The sequence below is a fragment of the Polyodon spathula genome, chromosome 2, assembly GCF_017654505.1.
Source record: "Polyodon spathula isolate WHYD16114869_AA chromosome 2, ASM1765450v1, whole genome shotgun sequence".
NCBI lineage: Eukaryota > Metazoa > Chordata > Actinopteri > Acipenseriformes > Polyodontidae > Polyodon > Polyodon spathula.
The window spans coordinates 96,190,168-96,202,534 of NC_054535.1; the positions used below are offsets into that span (position 1 = coordinate 96,190,168).

The 12,367-nt window shown below is 37.0% G+C and overlaps 1 long non-coding RNA gene across 1 annotated transcript; it reads right to left on the minus strand.

Moving 5' to 3' along the window:
- Positions 1-1,386: 1,386 nt before the first annotated feature.
- Positions 1,387-4,174, minus strand: LOC121328602. The gene is made up of 3 exons (XR_005951700.1): positions 4,144-4,174; positions 2,667-2,705; positions 1,387-1,888 (listed from the first exon to the last, which is right to left on the minus strand). It is a non-coding gene; the product is annotated as an uncharacterized LOC121328602 (long non-coding RNA).
- Between the last annotated feature and the right edge of the window lie 8,193 nt (positions 4,175-12,367).

Sequence of the window (12,367 nt, forward strand, 5' to 3'; positions counted from 1 at the left end):
CTTCCAGAGATTTGAAACTGGGACGGAGGTTCACCTTCCAGCAGGACAATGACCCTAAGCATACTGCTAAAGCAACAATTGAGTGGTTTAAGGGGAAACATTTAAATGTCTTGGAATGGCTTAGTCAAAGCCCAGACCTCAATCCAACTGAGAATCTGTGGTATGACTTAAAGATTGCTGTACACCAGCGGAACCCATCCAACTTGAAGGAGCTGGAGCAGTTTTGCCTTGAAGAATGGGCAAAAATCCCAGTGGCTAGATGTGCCAAGCTTATAGATACATACTCCAAGAGACTTGCAGCTGTAATTCCTGCAAAAGGTGGCTCTACAAAGTATTGACTTTGTGGGGGGTGAATACTTATGCACGCTCAAGTTTTCAGTTTTTTTGTCTTATTTCTTGTTTGTTTCACAATAAAAAATATTTTGCATCTTCAAAGTGGTAGGCATGTTGTGTAAATCAAATGATACAAACCCCCAAAAAATCAATTTTAATTCCAGGTTGTAAGGCAACAAAATAGGAAAAATGCCAAGGGGGGTCAATACTTTCGCAAGCCACTGTATGTAGGCAAACACAACAAACTAAGAACACACCAGGTATTTGTGCCAAAAATTCCACAGATCTGAAGACCAAGTTTTCTGTAGCAAACAGAATAAATGAATTTATAAAAAATACTACTATTGTGTAATTTGTCATAGCACAAGTACACCCAGCTCAAAATGCCAAACTGTGCTATAATGTATATGGTGTGTGTGTGTCACACGGTGACATTGGCCTCATTGTAAAGCCCCAGTTAAACACTATTATTTTTTTTGTCACATTATAAATATGTGTGTGTGTGTGTGTGTGTGTGTGTGTGTGTGTACGTGTTTTGCACTCTTTATATCTTTATTTACTTTTGAGCATGTTTATAAATATATATAATTTCAGTAGAACTCACCTTATTCTTTTGACACAGAGCTGTGAGAAAGGGACCATAGGAAGTGAAGAACCACTGGAAGTAAAGGCTGCTGGGAACTGTAGCGTTTAGGCAGGCAAGGTGAAGCGAAGCCATAGGGTCAGGTACAAAGATCCCATTTAGTCAATTGATTGTGTATTGGTGGGGAGGTTTGAGGGGAGGAGTTGTCACGGGTGGGGTGACCAGGGGTAACCACACATAAATAAATCATTTGAATAGTACCAGCACCTTTAGTCTGAAAGGTTATTACGACCAAGTAGTAATAACCTTCTCGGAACAGGTTAGTTTGATCCCTGGGGGTCCAACACACACACGAAGGGAAACCCAGGTAGGTTAAAATACATTTTCTCAAGGTAAAGAAATGCTCTTTAAAAACCACACACAAACTCGCAACAAATAGAAACAATTAAAAATTAGGGAGAACCCAAAAAAAGTACAAACTGAAAAAATCTATATATAAAAATATATAAAAATAATGTTTGTGTTTAGCTGCCACACAGAGTCCAGTAAAAGTGTTGGAAGTCTGATTAAAGTTGGTTTCCAAACCACTCAGCTGCCCACTCGTCCTGACATCCACTATCCCACGTATCGAACCACCAATGGACCTCTCTGCATGATACACCGACCCACTGAAGAAGACAAAGATGGAGATCCCGGGAAACCTGAGAAGGGTAAGGGGGGGCAAAGAAGGAGGCCGTCAGAAACATGTACAATGGTAAGTAAAGCTTTCTCATGCACTCCTTCATTCCAGTTGGTTACTTCCCATTAGCTTATCTCTGACTCTCACGCATCTCCTTCCTCCAGTTCTGGAACCCAACTGTTGCACCCTGGACTGGACCACTGGACTTCAACCCCCAACGGTGGACATCTAAGTATCATCCTGGAATGGACCCCTGTACCTCGATCTCCAACGAGGAACCAGTAAGTATCACCCTGGTGAGAAATTTAGGAGAGAAATGGCAGATGAAAATACACAGCAGACATATGAAGAAATTAAGAATTATAAACATTTAACCCTCTGACGCCTAGGTAGAATGATTATATCTGGACTTGAATATGACCACTTAGTGTTTAGCGCTTATAGTTTGGCAACCTTACATCACAAATTAAAACACAATATATCTATAGAAAGGCCTTTAGTAGCTGGTTCCAATGATATGCCAAAATTCCCCAAAACTGTCCTATTTTCAGAACTGTCAGCTATTTTATAAAAGTAATCCAAACTAAGCAAAATATCACAAAGTACATGGCCTTTTATCATGGTAATGTATGAAAAAAACAAGGGAAAATTAAGTTGTATTTATAAAAATAGTTTTATTTAAAATTAATAATTTGATATAATGGAGAAAATAATATTTATATACAAGAGTTATAGAATTCAACCACTTATAGCAAGTCAAAAGATGCAAAAATAAATAAATAAATAAATGAGGGCACTAAATTTTAATTAAATTTTTTTACATAAATATCTGTACTGTATATTGCTGGATTTTCAATTATTTGGTATCATGGAGAAAATAATATTTATATAAAAAACTTATTGAAATCAACAAGTCAACAGCAGCAGAAAAATAAATAAATAAATAAATGCTATAGAAAAATGAACAATATGGTCATAAAGCAATAAACGTAAAAATGCAATGAATGTAACAACCACTTTTACCAAGCAAACCAATAAATATAAAACAAATGAATAAAGATGTGTGCGTACTGTCAACAGCTCAAGCCTCTTCTCATCCTTTTCAAGTGTCTGAGGAAAAAAAAAAAAACTTATTTTAGATATTAAATCTAAATGTGTATTAAATTATAATTTCAGAGACAATTAACTTCAAAAAGAGCCATAGATCAGGCATCTGTTCTGTTGCGGCCACTGACAGTTCTGGAAAGCCCTGAGTTGTGTGAATAAAAACTTCAAAATATGTGCTGGTAGATGAGTTTGCTGTGCATCACTTTGCTGATATGTATCGTCAAAATTTACACATAGGGGTACAGTTTTTTATTCCAAATATCTAGCCTTATTCAATGACAAGGCTCAGAAACATTATTTGTTTCTCCCACGGCTTAATCTTTGCCACGAGACATCTTGGAAGAGAGAGAGCGCGTCATTGGTGCTTAAGCATCAGAATTAAAATGGCTCGGCACCAAACGGTTAAAATACACAACTAACTAACTAGTAAAATAACACAACATATAACAACACAATAATAATATTGATATATAGTAATTAAAATTCTTTCCAGTGACACAATTTTTTTTCTTTGCTAATATCCTGGCTGAAAGTATTACTTCTTCTTTTGGGTTAGTTGTAAGTTCTAATATGATTAGAGGTGGTCTTTCTGGAATCTTGTATTCTATCACATTAGCTATATGAATAATAATTTGATTCCATTTTAAGTAGACTAGGAACTTCAATTCAGTGATAAAGTCTGTAAACAATGTGTACAGAAGAGGCAGTGTTTCTGTAGAGACCTGCTTTAGTAATGTTGACAGACTTCGAGTCCACACGGAAAGAATTTTACTAGTTTTTTTAGCACTTGCAAATATCTTGAGATTGTGTGTTTTATAATTATAGATGAATATAGACATTTTCCCAGTGGAACTACAAAAGCACATAAACAGCCACTTCATGTGTTCTGCTTAGCGTTAGGCTATGTGACAGCAGACTGGCTGAATCACATAACCCACAAGTTATTTGTCATTTTTCTGCTCTACAAAACAAAAACAATACAAAATAAATACTTGGGATACATCATAGGAATACCTGATGTAATATTCCGCGGGCATATACAGGACTTGGGGTGTGTCGAGTAATAAGTCTTAACAACCATCTGTAACGAATATGGTAATTCAACACCACCAACTTCCAAATATGAGTTCTAGTATGAGTACCCATACGAATATGTCGGCTCTGAGTAAAAGTCTGTTGTGTGAAATTTAATTACTTTAAATTTAAAAGGAAGTTGATGTGGAAGTAAATAAGACAATTACTTCACAGAGTAATTTTAATAGGTCCTTTATTATTTCACACACACACACACACACACACACACACACGCAGTTACATACACAGATGCTATACTGCGAATAACGATATCCCTAACGGGACACAACCCAACAAGGTTACATACAAAGATTATATTAATCACAGATCAATACAATCCATGAGACGCAACTGAACTAATTCTTACCCTTCCAAGTGGATCGGGAGAGCCCTTCGACCCTGGTAAGAGAAAGCAGCTGTCTCCAAGAAATTACCGAGCAGGACTGCGCGCTAATCCTCACGGCTGACTCTAATCAGAGCAGGGGAGAACCCTGTCCTTTATAACTTACCAAGTTAGGCTTTTGCATGCGAGAGAGTAATTGGCCAGATCACTCCCTCGAGGCTCGGCCCTCTGAATAAACCATTCCTTTCCCTAGAACATTCTAACAAAAACAAGTTATATAAACGTGACAAAAACAAGTTATATAAGATACAGGGTTATTATAGGGCAAGGGCAAAGATGAACTCGAACGCATTTCTAGAACTTTCTAGAACACACTTTTTTATTACAAAGTCGGAGTACGAATACAAGTAATTGCTCCTCTGCACATCCAGTGTAGTGTGTAACCCAGTGGAGGCTCATCAGAGGAGGCAAGGGAGGCAGTAAAAAAAGTTAAAAAAAAAAAAAAAAAAAAAAACTAATATAAAACAAATATATGAAACTAAATACAATTATTTTCTAAAATGTTATTTTTAAAAATTACATGTTAACCTGAACCCTACAGTCAACATTCCTATATTAACAGAAATTCTGGCTCCTGAGAGGAGCCCAGAGAGGTTTTTGTCCTCAGAGTGGCTGATCCTCCATTATGAACTCCTATCTTCTATTAACCACAGTACTAGCAGTAGCAGATGACGTGATCTGAGGACAGGTTATTTTTTTTTAAATACTACTTACATTATACTACACATTTATTTTATTATTATACTTTACATTGATGAAAGCAGCCAATCCTGTACCTGCAACTGCCAAGTTAGTCAATCACAGATTGTCAGCTTGACTGGAGCTCAGACAATATCTTTCAACAACAACAAACCGAGACACAGACAGTTCAGTAATATTGCTCCATATACGGCATTGTTCAGATAAACTATAAGCACCTGTGACAAGTAATAAAAAGATATTTAATTAATGAAGTTATTTCTTTTTTCTCTAGTTATGTGTGTGATCCTTCAAGAACATTTGGCACTGTTGTCCTAAAATGCGGAATGGTACCCAACGAATCATTACAATGTAGGTTTTAAAGTGGTTTTTTTGTTGTTGTTTTGGCTTCATTCGGTCTCACTTCGCCATTGAAAGGTTTTCTCTGCTTTTTCCGAAAAACGACTAGAGACCTGTGCTTTACGGCTTTTTGATGATATAAACAGGGTCCGACATTCGACTGGAAAGGGTTAAACACTTTGCAATGTCAATGTTTAAAAGTTTAAACCATATCCACATACACACACATACACACACACACACACACACACACACACACACACACACTCTTTATATCACATTATGATACTGGTTAGTATTTTTTACGTAAATAAACCATAAATAAGCAAATAACATTTTTGCATCACAAAGCCTTACCTACAAAGTAAAAAAAAAAAAAAAAACAAAAAAAACTGATATATTGCAATGTTTATATTTATGGTTGTAATTAAAGTTTCTAGTGAAGTTGCTAGTGGAAATATAATTATATACATACATATTATCGAATACATTTTTTGGATAGTATAATGTTTTTAGTATAGTGTGTTTCTTAAAGGTTCATTTAACAACAAAAAAACTGTTCTGTTGTTTTTTTTCGGTAAGTTAAAAAAGACACAAACATCACCCACTGTACAGGAAAGCGAAAGCAAGTTGTGCTTACAATTGAAAAAAAGTTGGGATTTTTGAGATCTACTGTTGCTCGAGTGCTTTTCCAAGTAAATAATGTAAAGTATTCAAATTCACGTATCCACTCAACTTTATATTAAACTGTTTGAAGTGTGTCTCAGGGGTCCTTTACTTTAATGCAGTAGTTCCAACATACAGTATAAATAAAAATTGTACTAAACATAAACGGCCATTCAGTCCAAAAGCTTACAGAACAATATCAAGTGATAAAAGCCTTCCACCTAAGGGAAGATTGGGGAATGGGGTCCATGAGTCTGTGGTAATTGCAACTTTTTCTCTCTTTGAAAATTTTGTAAGAACAGCACGATTTTCTTTAAGTTTTTGTTATTGTTTTATGGGTTTCACATGCACTGAGCTCTTAGGGGATAATGTGATCTTGCCCTGTTCGGCCAAATCTATAGGAAATGTTGTAATGGGTGTTTGCTTTTTTATTGCCATCAGTAGCTCCATCCACAATAATTCTGAATGTTTTTGAAGCATTGAACTTTTGTTTTTGTGGTACGGCAATTTTGTTTGGCATAATTATTTACATACCAAAGTTTTCTCTTTCCTCACATACTTACAAATGTGACTTCCTTTGTTAAGAGTGGCTATTTTAAATATAGAACAAACTCAGAACAAACACTTGGCAAACTTTGTTTAGAGATGCCATTTTAAATATAGAACAGACTCTTGGTTAATGACCAAGAAAACTTGGTCATTAACGTTATTACCCCGCCACTGATACCATACCACGCCTACTACAGGCATAAACACACACAATGCACCAATGAAGCACCAGATCGACCAAGAATAAAACCCGCCCAAGTGTCAATCTTTCTGTTGCACCAATTAGAAAAGCTACTTGGAGGCAATTGCCAAACCCCTTCCTTTTTATAATATCTCATACGCAACAGACTACTAATGATAAATTACAAAAATTAATGAATAACAAAAATATGCATTTGGTGACATTTGTCATGTGACCAGTTATACGTTTAGCATATTATTAAACGTGTAACCACTTCTTTAGAGTTTATACGGTTAAACGTTTAAAATTCCCATTCCTACTATATATGTATATAAATAAAAGAGCACAGTACAAATAGAATGATGTAGTAGTATCTCTACGGTAATTGTTGGCGCTGTAGATAAATATGGATTGACATGGAGTATCTGGAGGTGTGATGTTTGTGACCTCTGATCGTGAGCAGCATGCTGTGTTAGTGCCTGAGCGCACTCGAACTGACAAAGGAGCAATGGAATATATATATTTTTTGTTTGCTTTTTTTTTTTTTTTTTTTAATGATATCCAGAAACGTATACCACTGTTTGTGTAACAAAGCAGTATGAAGTTTTATTTATTTATTTATTTATTATTTCTGTCATACACTTACACATTGCAACAGGTTCCCCAATTTAGACGGGAAGCTTTTTGTTCACTCAATGAATTGGAGGGAGTATTTCCTTTTTTTTTTTTTTGGTTTCTCCTTGTTCACGGACCATGTTGTGGCGAAAGAAACGTTCCTGGTCTTCTCTGGATTTTGTTTGCTTGGGTGACTGGCAGCTTTCGGGGATTTTTTTTTTTCCATGATAGACTGATGCAAGGTTGCTGTTTTTTCCTTCAGGACTGTGTGTGTGTGTGCTACAGTATGGCTGCTGCAGCCTTGCAATGGTCTCAATGGATTCTCCCCAGGTCAAAAAAAAGAAATCAATAAATACTTATAAGCAATGGTTCTCTGGCATGCTTGTGCCATGTGTGACTGGACCCAAACCACAATCTCTTCACACCTGCAAATCATTTTTTAACAAAATAGCTAAAAGGTTACATTGTTCGTTCTTCTCTCATCTGGCTAGATCAGTTAGTGTCCAGGGCAGTAGGACATGGAAACAGTTTTGGTCCCCAGAGCTAGTTTGACTGCTCCAAAAAGATTTCTACTGACGTTTTTCCAACACAGTTCAAGTACTTGATAACGTCTTTAGCTGAAGTGGAACAGCACATTAGCTTCTTTTAGCTTCTAAATCTGTGGTAATGGAAAAAAATATGTCAGAAAAAGTAACTTAATTTGCCTGGTGATATTGAGGGGAAATGTTTAGGACATAAAATCAAATCATCCAGAAAAACACTTGCGTTTTCCTGAGTTTATTCCCCACTCCTTCAAAAGATGAAAGGAACATATGTGTTCCTGGCAAGTTTATGGATGCTGTTTTGGTCTGGCATGCCTCTGTCATCCCAAAAGACTGCCAATAGTGGTTAAGCTGGGAAGGAAGAGAGGCAGAAAGTAACCAAAATCTAGAGCTACTTACTCAGCAGTACCGTAAAATTTGTAATAAAACAGCCTATTCCCAGTAAATGCTTGGTATGGCCTGAAACCTTATACCGTTTTCACACAGGCACCTTAGAGGGCCTTGAAGCAAGACTCACAAGCTGTTTTCTTCACGCTTATGTGACTGATGACTGGAATCCACCTCCTGGGGTAGCTTTGAGTCAGTATTGATTACTACCCCATATTAGTGTGTGTAAACAAACTAAACCACATAAAAATAATAACGCAACTTCCTTTTTTATTGTGCAGGTGTCATACACATAAAGATGTGCTTTACACATGTACAGATCAAAGAACTTGGACAGCGGTCAACTCCAGCTTTCGTGTCTCAAAAACTAAAATGCATCAAATCTGGGATTAGCTTCTAGTGTGAACAAACAGGGAGCAAAGCCACATTAACTACTGCCAGATTTTACTACCAGATTCAACTCTTGGATTCATTTTTCTCAAGTGTGAAAACAGTATTAGTCAAATAGGCAGTCATACTCAAAGACAGTAAGTGTGAAAAAAAAAAAACAGGTTGCAATTCTTGCTTCAGTGCACACTCAACACGACTCAAGTATGGTGAGAAAATGGTCCTGGGGCTCAAAATGGAATGTGAATTGGTGTTTTTTTACAATATTATCCCCTTTAAAACAAAGTCATTTTTTTATCTATTCATTCAGTACATTTTAACATTCAAAACACATGCTAGGGAAGTCAAGTTTGCTAAATAGCTTTAAATATGTGAATAACAAATGCATTTTGTAATAAAAAGGATTATTTGGAACACTATTTTTCATAAAACAAATGATTCCTTTAGAGTCTTAAATCCAAGAAAAACTCGTAAAAAAATTACAAAAATAATATTATCATATTATTATTAATGCAAATGTAGCATTAAATGGGTTATAATTCATATAGAATTTTTGTATGATACAACAAACACATGCATGTCTGAACCATGAAAACACGGTGTAATACTATGACAGGGAGACCATGTCTCTTGGGTGCATGTGTGCCTTTATGAAGCAGCTGGGACATGCAACAGGAGGCAAGTTGTTAAGGAAGTGATTAAGCAGGTAGGCTCGCCCAGCGCTGAGCTAATCGGGAGGTCCTGATTGGCTGGAGGGCATGCCCAGGTAGGCTGCACCTTCAAAAAGCGTCTGCACCACAGCTCGAGACTACTGAATGGTCAGCCATAAAGACAGTGTTTTGTTTCATGTTGTGTTGCGACTTGTATCAACCCAGAATACCGAAGTTACGGAGCCAGCACTAACCCCGGGAGCATCTTCCCCTGCACACGACCACAACTCAGGAGAGCGTCCGCTTCGCAGGATTAACTACTACGAACCCCTTCAACTGCAAAACAGTGCTTATGAAGGCATTGACCAACCGAGGCAATGTGAACAGGCAGGATTTGTCGTGAGAAGGCCAGGACTCCCGGATTCCAGAAGTAGGTCAGTTTAGGGGAGGTTGAGCCTAAACAGTGGATAGGGTTTGTGTAGAATAGTAGGTTCCTGGAGCGGGACGTCCCTTTTGTGGGACTAGCGCTCAGCATTTGTGTGGCAAACTTTTATTTTTTAGATTTGTTTTGTTTTGCTTTGATTTCTTTATTAAATTTGACACTAGGGCTACTATTGCTGGTACCCTAGTGTCAGCACTTGTGTTGATTAAATCTGGACATCTGTCAACACCCAATGCTCTGTATTCTGCCTCAGTATTGTTCAGTGATGACCCATACACGTGACAGTATTTCCTGTTACAAATACCCATCTTGTTCCGATATAAAACTGATGTGGTACTGTCACGTGTGGTAAATCTGCTACGGGATGTTACACAATAGTCTGTATGTATCGCTGTGATGGGGTACGCCCCGCCCCATTTATGTGTATTATTATTATTATTATTATTATTATTATTATTATTATTATTATTATTATTATTATTATTATTATTTAAATGTATTTTGTGAAAAACCTTGTTTAATTATTATTGTTGTTTTGTTTGGCAGGGAAGGAGTTAAAAACCTTCCGTGCCAGAAATACTCATGTGGAATGTGGCTGTCTTCAAATTGTTTGCCAATTTGAGGACAGCCGCGCCAATGTAAACAGCAGCTATGCGCTGGAAAGGGGGTGGTCTTTTCTTTTGTACTGTGAACTGTAGGTAGTTAAGTGTTTTGTTTGTTTGTCTGTGTGCCTGTTGTGTCTATCCAGACTGCTGTTGCCCTCCCAGGAACTGACGCTCTTGAGCCAGCATTACACCAGGAATCATCAGCACTACAAGCACCTGTATAGCAGCCCCGCACGTCCCTCCTGCAGTCTACCATGTCAGTGCACTACAGATCGTTACCTGCATCCCCAGAACTACATATCTACACTATCAAGCCAGTACCCAAACCCAGAAATAGCACATCAACTGCACCTGCACCTCTGCACCTGTACTCGAGTCCATTTTACGAGCTACTCTTCACCCCCGGACTTCACTGCACTGAGCACAGTGTTTTGTGTTTGTTTATTTTGGCCACCATGCTGTTTTGTTTTGTGTGTTTTTTGTTTGGTATTCCTATTTAATAAATGGTCACCCATCCAGCCATCCTGTCACAATCACATTTTTGTATGATGACAATTTATAAATGAATTTACCTATGTACACTATTCCCAGATAATATAATTCTTTTACAGCCTTTTGTTCTCCCTACATGTTTTTTTTTTTTTTCAGCAGTGTTTGCACTGGATGCTCATTAATCAACTTCCTCCTTCCGTGCATATTGAATAGATTGTGATTCGGCCAGCTCATGATCCTAACTGGGGCTGACAGAGTCCTTACTGAAACCAGTTTGATCTCAATCTGATGTTAATGTAAATAAATGGAACTTAAAATCACATTCAAGTCTGTAGAATAAAAGAGTCAAAGGCTTGAATTCAGCACCTGCAGACTAGCTCACTTTTCTAGGTATGCCTTATGTTTGTTTAAGGACACATGCCACAACCATACAAGAAAGTCTTACCTGTCTGTATAATTTCTTGTGGAAGGCCATTTTATCAAGGATGTCATCTTACAGTAATCATATGTTGACAATCTTCTAAAGATACCGTCCTGCAGGTTTCAGTGACTGTATTAGATTAAGCGTCTTAGCGTGAGAGGCAGACAAGTTCTCTGCATCTCCCCACGTAGTGTGTGAGTGTTCAGAACCCTTCTTTATAGTCACATCTGTTAGTTTAAAGACTTTTTTCAGTCCAAAGGGTAAAACCATTTTACAAAGAATAAAAACAGCTGCTGAGAAAATACTTTCACAGCCATAAACATTATTAAAACCATTAGCAGTTAGATTTTTTTATTTGTATTTGTGACTAATTTAGATGGAACATTTATTTTTACTAGTAATCCAAAAGGTTAATGGAAAACATAAAGTTAGCTTTTGTAGTTAATATAATCAATTACTTAAGACTTCTAAACATGTGCTGCCACTTAAAACAATTAAGCTAGAGGATGATAAACTGCTGCCAGGGTGCAGGGGAACACAACCTTGTCAGTTCTTAAATAATTCATGCAGCAGCCTGTGAGTTACAGGGAAATGAAATACAATTATATTTGTATTCAACCTTATCAAAATCACACAACCATCTTCCTTTTGAATACAAGCCCAGGACTGTCATATTACAAAGTTTCTTTGTCTTGGTTTATGAGTCAGATTGGCATATTCCGCATCTTTGAATAAAATTCTCCCAACAAACAATGCATTCACTCCTTTGTCCTTATTTGACCCCAGCAATGGAAACAGGACAGAGTAAAGGACCTGGTCCCCTGACTTGGTCCACATTCATACCATTTGTATGTGTAGGGTTCATTTCTGTTGCTTTTCCCTGTGTCTGTATATTTTGTTAGATTTTGGAAATACGTGTTCCAAGTGTGGTACAATTGAAATAGTCCCATGGATCAAAATGTATCATATTCAATGGCCAAATTAAAGAATCAGTATCTTACTGAGACAGAAATACACTTCTTTATCTCCTGTAATCCTGTTGAAAGTCTTGTGTTAATTAATGATAATCACACAAATTCCGAAGAAAATAATGCAGAGCCAATGAAATAAAAACAAAGCCAACCTGTTAAAGTGCTTCTCCAAGACTGCCAAAAGAACATTCTTTTTCAAAACAGGTTGATCTGTTTTTTACATTCTTTAACAATATAAATGA